The following is a 14,444-nucleotide window of genomic DNA, read 5'->3' on the forward strand; positions in this document are numbered from 1 at the left end:
TGTACAGAGCACATCTTAGCAGGTTTGGTTAATCCTTCACAATGACATTTATTACTTTAAGTACGTCTAGCCAGTGATAGACACTCAAATGTGCTCAACTATAAAAGGTGGGTTCAAGAATGTTGAGAAGACAATGTGTTGGTTGGGGTTGACCTAAATTTACAGAGGCCCACGTTGTGTCCTATGCTGTCCAAATTGTGGGAGCACTAACGGCTTGGGACTACAGTCTGTGGTTTTTAAGGATCTTGTGGAGGCCCACTGGCAACATCATTTCTCATCCTTGGGCTTCACTAGACCAGTGGCCTCAGACGCTAGGGATCCCACTTGTTTTCTTCAGGCCAAAGAGAAGAGTCCATCACTGATTCGGAAGAATGTCCAGCCCCAGGGCAACAGCCGGCCTTCTGTAAAACGCAGGCTTGTCCACTGAATAGCCCACCCCACCCGCAAGGGGTCAACCATCCATGGGGTTGGGTCTCATCTCAAGTCGGTGTGTGAAGCACGAGGCCCTCACACCTCATTTAAAGCAGGAGGTGTCGGGCATGACCATGACCGGCCAGGTGTGTCTGCCCTTCCGGCTGCTGCCCAGCCCGAGCGCGCGGGCTTCCCAGCACGTGGAGCCGCGGGGCTGTGCGCACGCCCCCTCCCACCAGATGTAGTCCAGGCCCAGCTGGGCCCGCGCAGGGATCCCCAGCGCGGCCACCTGACTGAGTGCAGCGCGTGCTGCGGCCCTCTGCTTGTGCCTCCGCCGCCGGCGCTGTGGCCAGAGGAAGGCGCCCGCCGTGCACACGGGCCGTGGAGGCGCACTGCGGCCATTATCGGCGGCGCCTCCTAGTGGGTCAATGGCAAAAATCCTCTTGGTTCTCGCGAGAGCTCCCCCTCAGTGGGGATTATATAATGTCCCTTAGGTGGGGGTGGGGGTGCTGGTGCCACCCTCCCTCAGAAAAAGTTAGGAGCAAGCACAGGTAGGAGCAGGAGTTGTCTATGGGGGGGGAAAGGGTACTGTTTCCCACTGCCCCCCCTAGTTAGCTGGACAATGAGTCCTCTTATGCTAATGAGGTACTTACGTCACTTCCGCTCTTTCTCGGCCGCCATTTTGGCTAGGGCAGGTTCGGGGACTTGCTCCGAGGCGCTTGTATTGTCTGCTGAGGGGAGACGCGGGATCAGCCCCCCTCCCCCGCCCGTTGCTGCCGCCGCCTCCGCCGGCCCGGTCTCCCCTCCGCCGCCCGCCGGGATCCATGAACTGAACTCCCGCCCCCCGGCCGCCGCCATCTTGTGCCCCCTCCCCCTCCCGCGGGCAGCGCTAAGGGGGATTTTGGCGTCTCCTCAGACACAGCTCCCTCTCTCGGTCCCCGCTGCTGAGGAGTGAGAGGAGCGCGGCCGTCGCCGCCCGCCTGCCCGCGCCGGTGAAGCCGCCTCTCCCACACCCTCCGTCTCCTCCCTCCGCCCCTCCTTTGTCTGCACCGCTCGACGACGCTGCCGCCGCCGCCCGCGCGGGGGACTAGAGGGAGCCGCTCGCGCCGCCGCCGCCGCCCGCCGCTCTGCTGCGCCCGCCGCGCCCCCCGGCAGCAGCCGCGGCCGCGGCGCGAGCCGGACCCCGCCGAGGCCGCCGAGCCGGAGCGCGACGAGGCACCGGGCGCGCCCTCGCCGCCGCCAGCGCCGTGCCGCCGCCATCCGCCCGCCGCCGCCGCCCGGCCCCCGAGCACGCCGGCCCCGCGCGCGCCTCGAGGCCGAGTCAAGGTAAGCCCGGCGGCCGCCGCGCGCGGACCCACGGCCGGCCCCGCGGGCGCATTATTGTTGAGACCGCCAGCCCTCCGGCCGCACACGCTCCTTTGCATACTCCGGTGCTGAGGGAGCGCCCGCCCCGGCGCGGACCGCTACCCGGGCTCTTGGTCCGCGGTCCGGGCGCCTCCTCCTGCAGCCCGACCCCCCTTCCCCGCCCCGTGAGCCCGCGGAGGCCAGCAGCCGCCCCGGCCGCCGGAGCTTTTGCGGCTAGTGGCATCTCCCTCCACCCCGCCCCCAGCAAGAATCGAGCTTCTCCCATCCCTGGAACTAATCCCTTCCTCCCGCCCCCCGCCCAAAATGAGCCCCCCACGCACACCCCCAATCCCTGGGACGAGCCTTCTGCCAGGTCTACCCACCTTTAGCCGGGGGAGGGGGGGAAGAGATTGGGGGGCGGGGAGCATGCATGGCACGGAGTGAAAGTCTTTGCCTCCCCTGTGCAATCCTTCCTCCCCAACAAGCCAGCTCCCCTCCTATCCTGACCACGGAGTCCTCCACCACCCCCTTTTCTCAATCGCAGCTGCCTGGTCAGCACGACCTCTTGTGAGCATTCTGAGCCCCAACTTTGCAGTAAGACGGTAAAAAATGGAAATCCAGAAAGCTGCGAAAGATTTTTTTCTTTTTTCTTTTTGTGTGTGTGTGTGCAATGAATGGGGAGTAGTTCTTTGAGCACCCTTTTATTCACCTCTTCTTTCCTCTGGGCTGCCTGCCTGCCTTCCCCTCCCCCCAAACCTGGATGCCTGTCTGCTGGAAAAGGCGCGATTGCTTCTCTTCCTCTTCTGCCCAAGACCAGGCGCTAAGGTCTAATAGTCTTTTCAGCCACACACATACCCACACTGAGTCTTCTTGATGTTCTTGCCTTCCCAATTCCTCTGGACAGTTCTTGCCATAACCCCATTTCTCAGACAAAGGCTTAGGAGGGAAAAGAACCAAACTGTTTCCTGTGTTTGCCATTTTGATGCTGTCCATCCCCACACACCCAATCTCTTCCCCTGATGCTTCTTGTGCCAGTGTCTTGAACCTTCAGAATGGGGAAAAAAACAAAAACAAAAAAACTCCTGGGTAGCTTGATACAGTTTCCTTATAAATCCGCATTGTTGCTTCTGGTTTATGGCCTTGAAGAAAATACCAGCCCCCACCCAAAATGCACCGCAGCCAAGTCGGCTAAAGGCGATGAGTGTTGGAGTCAGTAGGGGGCGCATTCCCTGCACTGGGTAAGGCTGCAGAGGGGGAAGGGCCCCAGAGCTAGAACAGGATGTGCTTCACAGCGCCTTCTACAGACCATGGGAAAATGGACCCAGCAAGACACACTCGCACACTCTTAGTTGGTGAGCTGACAGCAACATGGTGAAGGATCAAGTGAGTCAAGAGCAGTGATTTTATTTCTTTTAAAGAATTCACGCTGCGTTTTAGAAGTTCTCTCTTTTTACTTTTTCAAAACTGTTGACCCTTAGACAATCCACATTTGTTCTTGAGGAATCATCTTGGCACATCCTTGGTACACAGATATCCCCTTCTCTGGAATTCTTCCACCTTAAGCTTTGAATGTGTCACCATATCTTCCCAAGGTCAGATGGTAAAGGGAAAAGTTTAAAACCTGAGAGTAACAGGTTTGGGGGAATTGATGATTACATCCCTTCTTCATGGCCCCAACCTTTTCAACTCTTTGAGAGTTAAAAATCCTTGAGGGATGTTAGATTTTAGTGGGGTAGTAATTTTCATAAGTATGTAGATGGGTGTCATGATTTGCAAAGCCTTGTTGGTAAACATAAAGCCCATGTTGAGTTCTTCATTGTCAGACTCAACAGAGTTGATTGTAAAATTTTCTTTCTTTCCAACATTGGACTTGGCGGTTGCTGTTCATTATCTCAGTAGCCAACCGCCTTTGCAAAAGTGTTGACACCAGTCTTCTGTGAGCACCCACTTTCTTAGGGTGTGTTGATTTCTATAGATTTTACTCCTCTTGTTATTTCCATAGGTGTGAGATGCACAATGCGAAACCTAGGCCCCAGCTTTTGCACCATGATGCACAGGGTTGTACTTTTTGTACTGAACTGATAGGTGGCCTAGTGGTTATGCCCTGTACTACCATTTTGAGGATCTGGACTCCGTTCCTGCCTTGCTCTTTGGACCACATTGTCAATTCACACCGGTGGGTATATTCATTTTGGAGGGTGGGAACTGCAGCAACAGGGAAGCCAGAGACTTCTTCCTCCTTGGTCACCACCAAAGCCAACACTTCCAAAATTTCAGCCTAGCCACATTCCTCAAGGAACCGGTTAGAGCTGGTTGCAGATGTGGGTTCTGAACAGAGAAATGACTTGTGGCTTGTTTAAGAGAAAATTTTGAAGTTGCTAATATTGTTTTAATCATTTGCATTCTGCACTCTTGTGTATAAAGTCTGTTAAGTATTCAGTTACTGCTATTTTGATGACCCAATCTCAAGAGTTGCTAAGCATTTAGAAACCTTAAGGATTCTCTGATCAGAACAGGCCTTTCCATGAACAGGTACTTGCTACCAAAGATGGACAGTGGTTGTTGATACTTAAGGGTACTTTTAAGACTTTGTTGCAGGTATTTTATAAAGATACACCAAGATAAATTTATGGGAAAATGAACCGGTGTATTCTTTGATACATAGCTAACCAGTTGGTGCATAGGGGAGAATTTGCGTTGGACATTTGCTACCAAGTAACATTTTGGTGAGTGAAAAGGAGGCAGCTTGGTTCAGGTATTCCACTAGAGACTTAACTAATTGCTTTTACAATTTGTTTAGTAATCAGAAGAATCAGATATATAATCTAAAGGGTATTATTTGTAATCTTTAAATACTTTTTAGTATTTGTTAAGTAGATATAATTTTGACTTGAATTTGTGTTTGATATAGAATTATACGGCTTTTTAAATTAGTAATATGAATACCATTTCTTCTTTGAGGGTGTGTTGGAGGTGAAGTTTGTGAAGGTGCTTTTGTTTGATTTAGCAAATTATATGTAAGATATAATGTTAACCGATGTCCTTAGTGGTAATAGCCATTTTCCCCCTACGGGAAAACTTACTGTGAGCTCTTAAAAAGCATATATTCTGCAATTTCAAATGTTTCCTGATTTTGGCATTCCCTCCCCCCCACCCCCACCCCCCCCAAAAAAGTGAAAAAATTGGACTTGAAGGCTGGAATTTAGGTAAACTTGTAAGGGTTCATTAAAAAGCCTCAATTAACTAGAGGGTGGGGAATGGGTATTCTATTTAATTGAACTTTAAGTAGAAGTTCCTTCTTTGTCTTGGCCCTTGTTGAAAATTTCCTAACACTGCCTTACTAGAGGCTGCTATACTTCGAACTAACTAAATCTTTGCTTTTTTGGCTCTTATAGTCTCTGTGTAGGAAATAGAGGAGATTGGGCTGTGAATCTCTAAAGACCCTTGTTCCTGTTTATTCTGAAAGTCACTGATTTTAAACATATCCATTGTGAATTTGTTTTGCTTAAATTTCTCTTTTTTTCCTTAAACCAGAGTGCAGGAAAAGTTCTAATACTATTTATATTAAAAATAAAACGTCACCATGTTGAACAGACTAAGTGTCAAGTAAGTTCTTGATTATTGTTATTTTGATGACCCAGTCTCAAGAGTTGCTAAGCTTCTAAAAACCTTGAACATTCTCTGATCAGAACAAACCTTTCCGTGAACATGTACTTGCTCCCAAATAATCAGTAGGCTTTTATCAAGTAAAAATGAATTTTGATTTTTATTATTAACATACATGCCTACATTTATTATTTATATTTGATTGCTGAAAGCATAATTATATTAGGTACATTATATATTAAAGTAACTACTTGTAAATTTTGGAAAATGTTAAAAATTTTTAGAATTGTGAAATGTTAAATATTTAGCAATCTGGTGGTTAATATATTTAAGGTGATGTACACATTTTGTGACTTCACATTTAATTGTGAAAATTACAGTTTAACAAGGAAGATAGAGCTATTCTGTTACAAAGGAGCAAGTAGGGATCCCTACTTAGGGAAAAAATAAAAGAAAAACTTCAGAATTTAAGTAGTATTTTTTCTTTTGAGAACCATGCATAAATAACAAATTGCGTAAGTTGTAGTAGACCTTGATTTTATTAATGGTTGGGTGGGTGTATACATAAAATACAGTTCACTTTTTTAGTGTTGAAATGACATTAAATACAAATAAAAGGTGCAAATATTGGAGATAATGTTTGGAAACAATACATTTGTGCAGGGAAAAAAATCAGAATTAAATGTCGGGGGTTTTTTAAATCTGTTTAAATCTTAGATAAACTTTTTAAAAATGATGTGAAACTACGAAAGTTTTTTTGAAATTCTTACTAGAACCTAATTTGTAGTTTACATCAAGGTGCCCAGTACTGTTGTGTAATGAGCTACTTGTTCAACCTAGACTTCCAAAGGACTTTCACTTTTAAAGAATGTCAAAAAGTCTGTTATGTCTTCCAGAAGGTAAAATATTTTCCACAAGAGTGTAACTTTCATCTACTTGCCTAAGAGGCATGAACATTAAGAAAAATGTTGCTCACCTATGTAAATAATTTTAGCTAGATTCACAGAGCTTGATGTGTTATTAGTATCACATGAACTTACAAAAGTTTTTCCTCCCCTAGTTTTGTGAGAACTTGTGGTATTAGGTCTGGGGCAAATGCCATGTTTTGCTGATGTGCATATACATTTTATGTTGTTAGTTTGGAAACTTGGCGTTTGAAACTGGTAGGAACCAAAGCCCCACACTAATTAACTGAATTGGTATCTTGAATGTAGAGGCTGTTTCTTGTTTACACGTTGGCACTTTCCACCTTGATCGTTGAGACACTCTATAAAACAGCCACCCATGTTTTGCCCAGCATGAGTGGCCACAGTTCCATGTGACTGCATTTTTGGTGGTGTTGTTTGTTTGCCTGATCTTGTCCATTAGAAAGTGAGGAGAAGGATGATGGTGCTCCCTCAGTCTCTTACTGTCTTAGTACCCCTTATACCTTTGTTTTGGTCATGACCTACCTTTGATGCCTGCCAGTTTAGAGGTCGGCTTAAGTGAGAATCCACATTCTGCCTCACTGGAAAGAGAAGGCTCTCTACAGATTAACAGGCCTCTCAGATTGGGATATATATATATATATCAACTTGATTATATGGGGATATGCGTGTATATATAGGAAGTCACAGATAAAATGTGAGCCAACTATGTAAAGTGAGTTTTGATTTAGGGGTGCACATTTTTGTTCTAATACGTGTAAAATGCAAAATTTTTTTCACTGTTTCCGTGCTTGGTTCTCTCATCTCCATGTATGTGTTCTGTCCTTTGCCTTTAGGACTTCTTTGAGATGCACTCACAGTCCTCTTTGGTTTTATTGATCCCTAGCTTAGTTCCAAAACAGCAGCGAGAGAAATCCTGATATCTCAAGAATTTTAGCAGTGTTCCAGAAATAAAGGTTTGGAAATTAAGAGTATAAAAGACTTTGAATAGAATTACCAAGGGAAGGCTGTCCTGAACATATGCCGCAGTTTAAGATGGAGTTATCATTCAAAAACATGCGCATGATCTGTAGGAGACTCCTGCATTGACCATCTCTTAGAATTAAAAATAAATCCCTCCACATCCTAATTCCTTTTCCAGTAAGGGTATAGATTTGTAATTGAGTCACTTAGCTTTGGGTTGTTTGTGTTTGTCACTTCGCATACGACTTGGTTGATGTCTTTAATAAGGATGAACTATAAGTGTAAAGGCCCCCTTGCTGGCCTTTATGGTATTATAAAATAATATTAATAATACTGGTGTCATTTTCTAAGCACTTCATAAACCATTCTCAATTCTCTCCGGGCTGATTTCACAAGTAGGGAAATCAAGGCACTACTGCATGCATTGATGAAGTGAGCCATGGAATATGTCTGGGCTGGTTCCCAGGTCTGTGTTTGGAACACAGGCTTTTATAGTGCCCCTGTGAGCTGTTTGGCTAATGAAGGCCCAAATGAGTGCTTCATAACTTCTTAGTGATGTTTTGTGCTTGGATGTCAGCTAACAGCCAAGGATCCCAAGTGGGCTCCGCAGTTAAAGCAGCTAGCTTCACTAGCTTCACTAGCTTCACTAGCTTCACTAGCTTCTTTACCGGTGGATTGTGCTGGTGGTAGTTAGTTGAAGTAGCAACTGTATAAGGTTTGAAGTTGCCTGTGTAAGAATCTAAAAAGAAAGTTTGTTTATGTCCATTGCTTTTCCCAGTGTTTTGGTTTAGAGCAGTCTTGTTCCTTCTCTCCTCTGAGCAGTTATTTTTGCTTAGACAGATAATTGCTGGCTTTTGCCCTCTGCCTTTTCTTTTTCTGAACCCTCTATGCCCCATTTAAGAGCTTGTGGAAACCTGTGCTTCTCTTGAAAATCTGTAAGGTTTTCCTTTTCTGGTGGGAGCTGGCAACAATTGAGGACCTATATGAGTGGTCTCTCGAAACCTGATATATCTGAAGAAACTTCTATCTAGTGAAAATGTGGTGGAATTTATTAACTGTACATTTAAGTCAACAATTAGAATTATTGCTCTTGTGAAAGAGATGAACTGAGACTGGGTGTGTCCTAATGCAGGGAGTGCTTAGAATCCTGGTTTGAGATCAGAAAAATATAAATAAAACTTCTGCGGAAAGTGTAGGGATTGAGCCATCAAGTGGCAAAACCTGCTCTAAGAATAATGCTTTTGCTTAAGCCTTGACTCTAGGAGATAGCTTAGAAAAACGTGAGAAGGTGATTCAAATAAATTACATATTTTGTTGTTCAAGAATGGTGAGAGAAATATATTTCCCATTACTATGGGAAAATTATTTCGAGTAGTTTTGAGACAGCATGGAAAACTTTTTAAAGGATTGAAAATAACCTACATTTTGTTTTAGGCCATTTAGATGAAGACCAGTAGCATGTTTCTGGAATGATTATAAATGGACATATCTGGATGTTCTCTTAGGCCTGCTCGTTAATTGATTTCCCTTTTTCACACTTCTCTTAAGCCAGGTTGTTCACCTGTATTGACAGCAAGCAGCGCTAAGCCTATGGAGTTCTTACGTAGGCAGCATGGTGTTGGAATCACTCCCACAGTATGTCTTGCTGGAATGCCTATTTAAAATGGAGTAAATTGGGAAATGCGTCCCATCTCAGTCTCCCTGAAGCTAGATTGGGATGTTAGAGATGTTCTCAATCCTTTTTGTCTTTTTTTAAGTAGTGAGGCATCTTTCCCCCTTTCAAATAAAATTTTATGTGAACTCTAGTATATAAAACTGATTAAAGGGTCAGCTTTCACGTTGTCCCTCAAATGTCAACTTCCCCTCCATCTGTATATATCTCTTACAGTCTCTCAGCACACTCTGAGAAGTACACCCTGAAAACCATTGGTTCCATTAGTGTTCCAGAAGTTCTGGTGGTCACAGCTAGGGTTCTTGTCTGAAACCTAAATACTCAAAAGCAACAGGATAAGCAGCAACCATAATAACAGTTCCTAGTTGTAGGCACTAATTTTTCCGTCTGAAAGCCTTAAAAGAGGAGTAACCCAAATTTTATATTATATAAATATATATATATATATTTAATAAGCAAACTCTAGGTCACACCTTTATATTTCTAAGTCACCTAGGTTTATTTTGGGTACTTGTGAATGTTCTGTTGCATAACCATTATAAGTGCCACAGAGCTTGTAAAGTTAATATGCTAACTCTAACATGAATGGCTCACACAAATATATAAAAAACACACTTATGTGTAAGTATAAATGCACATTATAATGTGTACAGGAACAGATGTGTGGCAACCACATCTGATTCTCAGGAATAATGATAGTCTGTGCTTTTTAAAAGATTATATCCTGGTATGAACTCATAATTTTCAGAGTGATTGTTCCAGTATCTGACCTGGTTTAAGGTAATAATAGTAATAACTGCTTTAAGTATTGGCATCATCTTATTTAATCCTTCTGACATTTGAACAGTAGAATGGTGTTATACTGGTTATACCATAGGAAACAGACCCCCAGAAGTAAAGTAAGATTTTTAGAGTCACAAAGCTAGTAAGTGGCAGAGCAAGGATTTAAACACAGATCTGTCCAGCTCTAGAGCTGTATTCTTTCTTACTACATTGTACCATCTTTCTTTTCCAGCAGGGGAAAGCTTTACTGTACTATGTCACCCTACTTATTATAGAAGTTTAAAGTTATGAGGGAAAAGATTTTTACACGTGGCTGAGAGGTAACCTAAATATTTGTTCATGAAACCAGTGTAGTCCTCCTACTGGAAAACACAAATTTTGATGTTGGCTATAGGCTTTACACTTGAACTTTTTCTCCCCATCCTTGTGCTATCATTTCAGTATGTTGTTATCTTATACCTAAAGTTCTGGCTATTTTGCAGATGTTTCAGATTGAGTAGGTAGGTCTGGAATGGGTGTAACCTCCCTCAGGTGATTCTGACAATGATTAGGTCTGGTATCCACTCTTCTACTTAATCTACTTACTCCAGACCTTTTTTAATAGGACCTGCCAAACACAACCAGATTAATTCTCTCAAAGTGCCATTAAAATTGTATCACTTCTCTACTCCAGTACCTGCAGCATCTCCTCAGTGCCTGCTAGACATGGCAGCAGGCTCTAGCTTCACACTCAAGGCCTCCATTCTATCCCCATCCTGCCTTTCCAACCTTGTCATTCATTACTACTCAGAAGCTTGACAGAGCAGCCATTCTGACTCTCTGCAGTAGTTCCTAAAACTCCTTGCTTTTCCACCTCTGGAACTGTGCCAGTGAGACTTTTTTTTTGCAGTGAGTGCAGATTATCCACCTAACATAGTGGCCCCAGCTCAACAGCTACTTCCGCCCTCTCCTGACTGCCCCTGCTGAGAATGAACTGTCCCTCTTACAAAGCCTCAGAGCATCTAGTTTGTGACACATCTGACATATTGCATCTTTTCCTATATATATTTATGGGGTGTCATCTCTATAAGACCTTTGTAAGCAGGGACTGTTCATTCATTCTACACTTACTGAGTGCCTGCTATGTGCCAGCCAATGAAGAACGTGTTAGAGAATATAGCAGGGGAAAAAAAACAGTCAGGGTCCTTGTAATGGACATTCTTTGCCTTGAATAGTGAGATGGCATCCTTGTCGTCCTGCATATTTTACGGGTTCTATTTAGCCTCTCAGTTGAGATCAGGAAAATTAATCTGTGCTGAAAAATGATTCATAGTGATTCTAATTTAAAGACATAAATATCTCTTTACCAGTTGTATGAATTATACTTTCAGGTCATATTTTACTAAATCTCTTGAGATCACCTGTGATGAGCATTTAAAATAAATTAAAACTTTTAAGTCACAGTGTCATTATAATTTTGGTGATTGATAATGTGGTGAACCAGGCTTTTTATTTCCCATTAGATTCTTGGTTTGATATTAATGAGCCACACCAATGTGAAAGAAAATAAAACTTGCTTAAAGGGCTAAAATTAAATTTTTCATCTTTCTGTTACCTTTGAAAAGGCTTCCTGTTTTATTTTTCCTGGGACTTCTCCCCTTTTACAGTTCTATCCTGTAACTCTTTGAAAGAAACTTAAGGTGATTTGAAAATTTAATTCATGGAAATTCTGTGAAAATCATTTCTGTACTGCTGCTTCATGCTCTAGAATCATTTCAATTTTGCAAAGTTAAAAACTAATTGAACTTCTCATTAAAGTAACTCTAGCTGGATTAAACTATTAGTTAAGGCAGAGTGAATTTGGGCCTTTGACGTTGACAAAAGTGATATATTCCTCTGTTCCTGGCCTCTTGGAGTGGAGCAGATTTGCCAGGAAAGTGAATGCTCTACTAAGATTTTTTTTTTTTTTTTTTTAAGTGCTTAACAGTTTGGGGGCTGTTGATATATTACTATAGAGTCACTCGTTTAAAATTGTCCAAAATGGTCTGGAAATTTGTAAAGGCCTTCAAAGTTGTTCTGTTACATCCAGGACTTGCTCTAGAGGATCTGTCCTGTTCAAAAGAATCTTAAACAGTCTTAACAGATGCTTAATATTCATAGTTTTGGCAAAGAGACCCATCAGGGATAAATGTCTCTGATTTTGAACCCAGACTGCCCTGCTGATAAAATTACAAGCAGCCTTATCTGGTTCCATATTCACTACTCTTGTCTTACATTTTCTAGTAGCCACTTTTTTTTTTTAACTTTATTTTTAATTGTGGTAAAATATACATAACATAAAGTTAATTTATCGTGTTAACCAACCACTTTTAAGTATACAGTTCTGTGACATTAAGTATATTCACATTGTTGTGCAGCAATTACCACTATCCACCTCCAGAACTTTTCTTCATCTTGCAAAACAGAAACACTATCCCCATTAAACAATAAATCCCCATTCTCCCCTCCCCACCAGCCCTTGGCAACCACCCTTCTACTTTCTGTCTCTATGAATTTCACTACTCTTAGTATCTCATATGAGTGTAATCATGTAGTATTTGTCTTTTTGTGACTGGTTTATTTTGCTTAGCATAATATCTTTGAGGTTTATCCATGTTTCCAGTAGCTACTTTTTTAAAAAACAAAATTAAATTTTAATTTTTAATCCAATATATCCAAAGTATTGTCATTTCAACATGTAGTCTATTTTTGGAAGGGTATTTATGAGATATTTTGCATTTTTATCATACTAAGTCTTAGAAATCCTAAGTATATTTTATGCTTAAAAGCGTATCTCAAATGGGCAAAGATGATGTATAAATGGCCCAAAAGCACGTGAAAAGATGCTCAACATCACTAGTCATTAGGGAAATGCAAACTAAAACTACAATGAAAATATATCTCACACCCATTAATATGGTTACTGTCAAAAAAAAAAAGTGTTGGTGAGGATGTGAAGAAACTGGAACACTGTGCACTGTTGGGAGTGTAAATGGTAGAACCACAGAATTACCATGTGATCCAGCAGCAGCGTCTCGAAGAGATGCTTGTACACCCATGTTCATAGCAGTATTATTCACAATAGCTGAAGGCGGAAAAGTGTCCAACAGGTGAATGGATAAATGTGATATATACATAGCATGGAATATTATTCAGCTGTACAAGGAAGGAAAATCTGACATGATGCTACAACTGGATAAACCTTGAAGGTGTTGCTAGGTAAAATAAGTAGTCACAAAAGCACAGATATTTTGATTCCACTTACGTGAAGTACTTAGAGTAGTCAGAATCAGAGGCAAAACAATGGTGGTTGCCAGGTGCAGATGGGTGGGGAGAAACGGGGAGTTACTGTTTAATGGAGATAAAGTTTCAGTTTTGCAAGGTGAAAAGAGTTGTGGAGATGGATGGCGGTGATGGTAGCACAATAAAAGTTTAAAGCACCTCAATTCAGTTCAGACTAGCCACATTTTAAGGGCCTAATAGCCATTTGTGGCTAGTATCTGCTGTATTGGAAAGCATAGTTCTTAAAATAAAAATGAATTTATAAAATTTTCAAGCAACATTGGTTTTCTTGCTGCTTGAGTAAATACTGAAATACATCTATTCCTTTTGTTGTTTGTTTAAGAAAATTATGCATGCATAAAATCTGGAAGGATAAGTATACCCCAGTATTTACTATTGTCTTTGGGTAAAATTATTTGTGTTCTTCGCCTTATCTACACTTTGTAATCTTATACTAGGCCTAATTGCTTTTTTTTTTTTTTTAACAGCTTAAGATATCTTTCGTATACCATACAATTCACCCATTTAAAGTGTATAATTCAATGTTTTCTAGTATATTCAGAGTTGTGCACCTATCACCACAATTAATTTTAGAATATTTTCTTCACAAAGAACCCAGTACCCCTTGGCAATCACCCTCTATTCCCCCCCGCCTATCTCCTCCAGCCCTAGGCAACTTTAATCTCCTTTCTGTCTCTGAGATTTGCCTATTCTAGATATTTCATATAAACGGAATCGTACAATAAGTGGCCTTTTGTGACTGACTTTTTTCACTTGGCATAATATTTTCAGGGTTCATCATGTTGGAGCATATATCAGTATTTCACTCCTTTTTATGGCTGAATCATATCCCATTGTATCAATACCATGTTTTACTTAACCATTTATCAGTTGATGGAGATTTGGGTTGATTTTCCTTCTCGGATATTATGAAGACTGCTGAGAACATAAGTGTATACGTTTTTGTGTGGGCATATGTTTTCATTTCTCAATTACTTTTGTAACAAGAATGAACGGAATTTGGCAGGGGAAAGGAGACTAAGAGGTAGTTAGTTGAGAGGCGACTAGTCTCCTGCCTACCCCTGCCCTTTAGAAAAAGAAAAGATGAAAGCCTCTGCTTTTCCCAAGCAATTTTCAGAAGACCATGCTTTGAGTATTGATAATGGATAACTGGTTCCTTATCAATAGGAGAGACGTAGGATATATCTGTTTTTTGAAAAGGTATTGTTTTATTGAAGGATTCTAAAATTGTGGTTTTCATTTTGCAAGATATTACCATTACAGGGACTTCCCTGGTGGTCCAGTGGTTAAGACTCCTCGCTTCCACTACGGGGGTATGGGTTTGATCCCTGGTCAGGGAACTAAGATCCCACATGCCGCACGGTGTAGCCAAAACATTAAAAAAAAATTTTTTTTAATAAAAAAAAAAGATATTACCA

At 42.1% G+C, this 14,444-nt stretch overlaps 1 protein-coding gene and 1 long non-coding RNA gene across 4 annotated transcripts in view; one reads left to right on the forward strand and one right to left on the reverse strand.

The window, feature by feature from the left end:
* Positions 1–75: 75 nt before the first annotated feature.
* Positions 76–1,488, reverse strand: LOC132349658 (uncharacterized). Its single transcript, XR_009497716.1, has 3 exons — positions 1,462–1,488; positions 1,065–1,139; positions 76–401 (listed from the first exon to the last, which is right to left on the reverse strand). It is a non-coding gene; the product is annotated as an uncharacterized LOC132349658 (long non-coding RNA).
* Positions 1,489–1,670: 182 nt separating this feature from the next.
* The window catches only part of ADNP (activity dependent neuroprotector homeobox), a 29,566-nt gene continuing 16,792 nt past the window's right edge, over positions 1,671–14,444 (forward strand). The window contains exons 1-3 of one of the 3 annotated variants that reach the window (XM_059898230.1): positions 1,673–1,737; positions 3,758–3,931; positions 5,290–5,361. The gene's annotated coding sequence lies outside the window, so the exon portion shown is untranslated. Of the gene's footprint in view, positions 1,738–3,757; positions 3,932–5,289; positions 5,362–14,444 lie in introns of all 3 variants that reach the window. The other 2 variants (XM_059898227.1, XM_059898228.1) reach the window with 2 other exon arrangements.

This window comes from Balaenoptera ricei, chromosome 15 (assembly GCF_028023285.1).
Source record: "Balaenoptera ricei isolate mBalRic1 chromosome 15, mBalRic1.hap2, whole genome shotgun sequence".
Lineage (NCBI taxonomy): Eukaryota > Metazoa > Chordata > Mammalia > Artiodactyla > Balaenopteridae > Balaenoptera > Balaenoptera ricei.